Source organism: Nicotiana tabacum, chromosome 8 (genome assembly GCF_000715075.1).
Source record: "Nicotiana tabacum cultivar K326 chromosome 8, ASM71507v2, whole genome shotgun sequence".
NCBI classification, from domain to species: Eukaryota; Viridiplantae; Streptophyta; class Magnoliopsida; order Solanales; family Solanaceae; genus Nicotiana; species Nicotiana tabacum.
This window is the reverse complement of record NC_134087.1, coordinates 131,677,153-131,682,612: the sequence shown is the minus strand read 5'-3', so window position 1 is coordinate 131,682,612 and position 5,460 is coordinate 131,677,153. Positions and strand designations below refer to the sequence as shown.

Genomic DNA, 5,460 nt, shown 5'->3' with positions numbered 1-5,460 from the left:
TGGGGCCTAAAACCATTGCTTTAATGACTTTTGTTTTACACGATATAAAGAGCCCGTTTGGACATACATTTGGCTTTTTTCCAAAAATAATTGTGAATACAATGTTTGGTTATCCATATATTACCAATTTTTCCAATTTCACTTGAAAATGCATTTTTACTTGTTTTTAATTTTATAAATTTACCCTATACTTTTAAAATTTATAAAGTGACCCCATCAATTATTAACCTACAACGACCCACAATCCAAAACACGCAGGTCTTCTTCTCTCCAAAGTGCGCGGCTGCTTTTGCCATCCTAATCCGGCAAGGGCTTGGCATCTCCCATCAGCTGCAATGATTTTCTTTGATGGTAATTGCTAAAATTTACTATTATTTGCTTGATTTGTATGATTTTTTCATAGATTTGGAAACTCTTACATGTATGTGAGTTCTTCTTGCATTGCAATTTCTTTATTTGTAACTCTTCAATTTGTGTTTGTTTGAAACTTCAACTTCTTCTTTGTTTGTGGTCGTATATGTCTATTATTGACTGCATAATAACTTATGTCTCCCCACTTCTACTATACTCTGAAGATTTTTTCTTTTTTCTCAATTTGCTGGAAATCTTTTATGCTTTACTTTTTTTGGTCGTGTCAATTTTATCTGGTTGGTTCAATGATGGTTCGGGCTTCTTGTATTATGCATGTCACACCTGAAGCTGGCTTTGGGATTTCAGACGAGAATTCTATGACTGCTCCGCCACTAGTTAACAGGGTAACTTGATTTAAAGTTTTTTTTTTCGTTTTTGCTGCTATGTGCGTGCCTTCAATATTACTTATAAGGCTTATTTTCAGTTGTTATGCACTCTAAAGATGAAAACATTCATATGTGATTGATTATTCTATTATTGTTATATTGTAGAAACGTAAAAGAATGAATAAGCCACGTGGTGTAAATGCTGAAAATTGGTTGGACGAGGCCACGCCGATCCTCATCCATATCCTACATGAGGATGCAAGGAAATATGGGTTCAATGGTTCAACCCTTTAGTGCTCTACGATGGAGGGAAGTTATCGATGAATTTTGGATGAAATCTGGAAGAAAGACACTTATGACGAAAATCGCATTAAGTCCAAACATCAAAGGTTAAGGACAGACACGAAAAACTTCAGGACCCTCCTTAATTCTTCCTCCGGCTATGGTTGGGATCCTGAAAATAACACAATTACTTGCCCAGCTATATTTGACAAAAACATGTGCTGGTAAGTTTGTGAGATGAGTAAAAATATGTATATTGTACTTTTACGCATTCTCAACTAACATATTATATTAAATATTTTTCAGATAATGAAAGAAAAGAAAATAAATATCTCTAAATACAGATACAAAGGGCCTGAATACTTTGACTTAATAGAAGAGATATTTGGAAATTCATTTGCCATGGGAAGCCATGTCGTATACAGTACAACACTTGTTTCCCTTCGATGACCAGATGAAGCTATGCAGTGGATAATGAACCCTTTTCTCTATTATTCAAAATTCTTACTTTTGTTCATCAGTTCTTCATAATCGAGATCCCGAGATCGAAGCCAGACTGTTTACCTCGAAAAATGGGAGTAACAATTAAATGTGATTTGTGGTTTTAAAGATATGTGATTTATTTACTACTAAAAAAATAGGTTTTAGCGACGGTCAAAATTTGTAGCTAAACAGAAAAATCCGTCGCTAATTTCATTTACCAACGGATTATCAAAAGATTCTGCTAGCTATGAGCACTTTAGCGACGACGTTCGTAGCTAATTCCAGTTTTTTTTTGTAGTGATTCCAATACTAGTGAATATGCAAATAATATTAAGTTTAAGTAAGAAGAATTCATGAACCAAACCAGTGTTGCTAAAACAATAAGGACCTCAAACTCGACTTTATTGGAGGCCTCGAGGTCAGCTAAGAGCAATGAATTTCGAATAATAAAGTAAAAATAATAAAACTGAAGAACACTTGTTGAGCATGGTTGTCACGACCCCAATTTTCCACCCTCGGGAGTCGTTATGGCGTCTACTAGAGAAAGCTAGGCAAGCCAACCATTTGAATTATTTACCTTTTTTCTATTTAATCCTTTAACAATTATGAACTAACAATTATATAAACATCGGAATTTAATAAGGAGAAGAACAAAATATAACCATTTAAGTATTACCAATACAATTCCTTAAACAAAGACTACCCAGAACTGGTGTCACAATTTCACAGACGGTCTAGGAATACTACAAATAAGGGTCCGAAAAATAAATACAATACTGTCTCGAAAATACATAAGTGAAACAGGATGAAAGGATAGAAGGAGACACCAAGGCCTGCAGACGCCTGCAGGACTACCTCGGATCTCCCAATGGACTGAGGGCAGCAACCAAAGCTAAGGTACAAAAGCTGCTGCACCGGGATGTTATTATTTATGATAGGTCTCTCTTGCCGGGATGTTATTATTTATGATATTGTCTCCCTTACCGGGATGTTATTATTTATGATATGGTCTCCCTTGCCGGGATGTTATTATTTATGATATTGTCTCCCTTGCCGGAATATTATTATTTATGATATGGTCTCCCTTGCCGGGATGTTAGTATTTATGATATTGTCTCCCTTTCCGGGATGTTGTTGTTATACTCTTGTTCCCTTGCCGAGATTCTTTTATGGCTGATGTTGAATTGTAAATGCGAGTGGGTTGCACGCCTGCAACGAGATAGATGAAATGGGAGTGGGTTGACTTGTCACGACCCGAATTTCCTACTCTCGGGAGTCGTGATGACGCCTACTAGTGAAAGCTAGGCAAGCCAACCATTTGAATTATTTACCTTTTTTCCATATTTCACAAATTTTCACATAAAGGCTTTCTGGATTCACGCCCGGACTACGTACACAAATCGAGGTGAGACAAAAATGAGGTTTTAAGGCCTCGGGACCCAGAATTTATTTCTAAAACAAGTGATGACCTTTTGGGTCATCATATTCTCCACCTCTAAAACAACCGTTCATCCTCGAATGGACATAAGAAGGAAGTACCTGAGTCGGAGAAAAGATGGGGGTAACGGCTCTGCATATCGAACTCGGACTCCCAGGTCGCTGCCTCAACAAGCTGACCTCTCCACTGAACACGAACAGAAGGGAAACTCTTTGATCTCAACTGACGAATATGCTAGTCTAAAATAGCTACCGGCTCCTCCTCATAAGACAAGTCTTTGTCCAGCTGGACAGTGCTGAAATCTAACACGTGGGATGGATCGCTGTGATACTTCCGAAGCACGGACACATGAAACACTAGATACACAACTAATAAACTCGGCGGCAACGCAAGTCTGTAAGTCACCTCTCTCACTCGATCAAGAATCTCAAACGGGCTAATGAACCTAGGGCTAAGCTTGCCCCTCTTCCCAAATATCATCACTCCCTTCATAGGCGACACTCGAAGCAACACCCGCTCACCAACCATGAATGCCAAATCACGAACCTTACGGTCGGCATAATTCTTTTGCCTGGACTGAGTTGTACGAAGCCTATCCTGAATAATCCTGACCTTATCCAAGGCATCCTGTACTAGATCTGTACCCAACAACTATGCCTCTCCCGGCTCAAACCATCCAACCGACAACCGACACTTCCTACCATATAAAGCCTCATAAGCAGCCATCTGGATACTCGACTGGTAGCTGTTGTTGTAGGCAAACTCCGCTAAAGACAAGAACTGATCCCACGACCCTCCAAAGTCAATGACACAAGCTCGGAGCATATCCTCCAAAATCTGAATAATATGCTCGGACTGCCCGTCCATCTGAGGATGAAATGTTGTGCTCAACTCAACCTGTGTTCCCAACTCATGCTGAATTGCTCTCCAGAAATGTGAGGTAAACTACGTACCTTGGTCCGAAATGATAGACACAGGCACACCATGAAGTCAAAAAATCTCCCGGATATAGATCATAGCTAACCTCTCGGAAAAATAGGAAACTGCCACATGAATGAAATGTGCTGACTTGGTCAGCCTATCAACAATAACCCACATTGCACCGAACTTCCTCTGAATTCGTGGGAGTCCAACAATGAAGTCCATAGTAATACGCTCCCACTTCCACTCAGGAATCTCAATCTTCTAGAACAAATCACCAGGTCTCTGATGGTTGTACTTTACCTACTGACATTTTAAACACCGAGCCACATATGCAACAATGTCCTTCTTCATCCTCCTACAACAATAATGCTGACGCAAATCCTAATATATCTTAGCGGTGCCCGGATAAATAGAGTACTAGGAACTATGGGCCTCCTCTAAAATCAACTCTCGGAGTCCATCCACATTAGGCGCACAAACTCAACCTTGCAGCCTCAAAACTCCATCATCTTCTAATGTAACCTACTTGGCACCACCATGCTGCACCGTGTCGCGAAGGACACACAAATGAGGATCATCATATTGTCGATCTCGGATACGCTACAATAAATAAGAATGAGCGACTGTGCAAGCTAGCACACGACTGAGCTCAAAAACATCCAACCTCACGAACTGATTGGCCAAAGCCTGAACATCCAAAGCAAGCGGTCTCTCACCGACCGGAATATATGCAAAACTGCCCATACTGGTTGACTTCTTACTCAAAGCATTGGCCACCACATTGGCCTTTCTTGGATGATATAAGATGGTGATATCATAGTCCTTTAGTAACTCCAACCACCTTCTCTGTCTCAAATTTAGCTCCTTCTGCTTGAACAAGCATTGCAAACTCTTATGATCCGTGAACACCTCACATGACACGTCATACAGATAATGCCTCCAAATCTTCAATGTGTGAACAATGGCTGCTAACTCCAAATCATGAACCGAATAATTCTTCTCATGAATCTTTAACTGTCGTGAAGCATAAGCAATGACCTTGCCATCCTGCATCAACACCGCACCGAGTCCAATACAAGATGCATCACAATAAACTGTATATGGCCCTGAACCTATGGGCAAAACCAACACCAGCGCCGTAGTCAAAGTTGTCTTAAGCTTCTGAAAGCTCGCCTCACACTCGTCCGACCACCTGAACTGGGCACCCCTTTTGGGTCAACCTGATCATCGGGGCTGCAACAGATGAAAACCCATCCACAAACCGACAGTAATAGCCTGCCAAACCCAAGAAACTTCGGATCTTTGTAGCTGAGGTGGGTCTAGGCCAGTCCTTGACTACCTCTATCTTCTTTTGATCTACCTGAATACCCTCTACTGAAACAACATGATCCAAAAAAGCAACTGACCCCAATCAAAACTCACACTTTGAAAACTTAGCATACAACTGACTATCTCTCAAAGTCTGAAGAACCACTCTCGAATGCTGCTCATGCTCCTCCCGGCTGCGGGAATAGATCAAAATATCATCAATGAAGACTATCACGAACGAATCCAAATAAAGCTTGAACACTCGGTTCATCAAATCCATAAAAGATG

General features: G+C 40.4%; 1 long non-coding RNA gene across 1 annotated transcript; it reads left to right on the top strand.

The window, feature by feature from the left end:
• Nucleotides 1-217: 217 nt before the first annotated feature.
• LOC107831550 (uncharacterized) lies at nt 218-1,587 on the top strand. Its single transcript, XR_001658392.2, has 3 exons — nt 218-351; nt 700-755; nt 903-1,587. It is a non-coding gene; the product is annotated as an uncharacterized LOC107831550 (long non-coding RNA).
• The last annotated feature ends 3,873 nt before the right edge of the window (nt 1,588-5,460 follow it).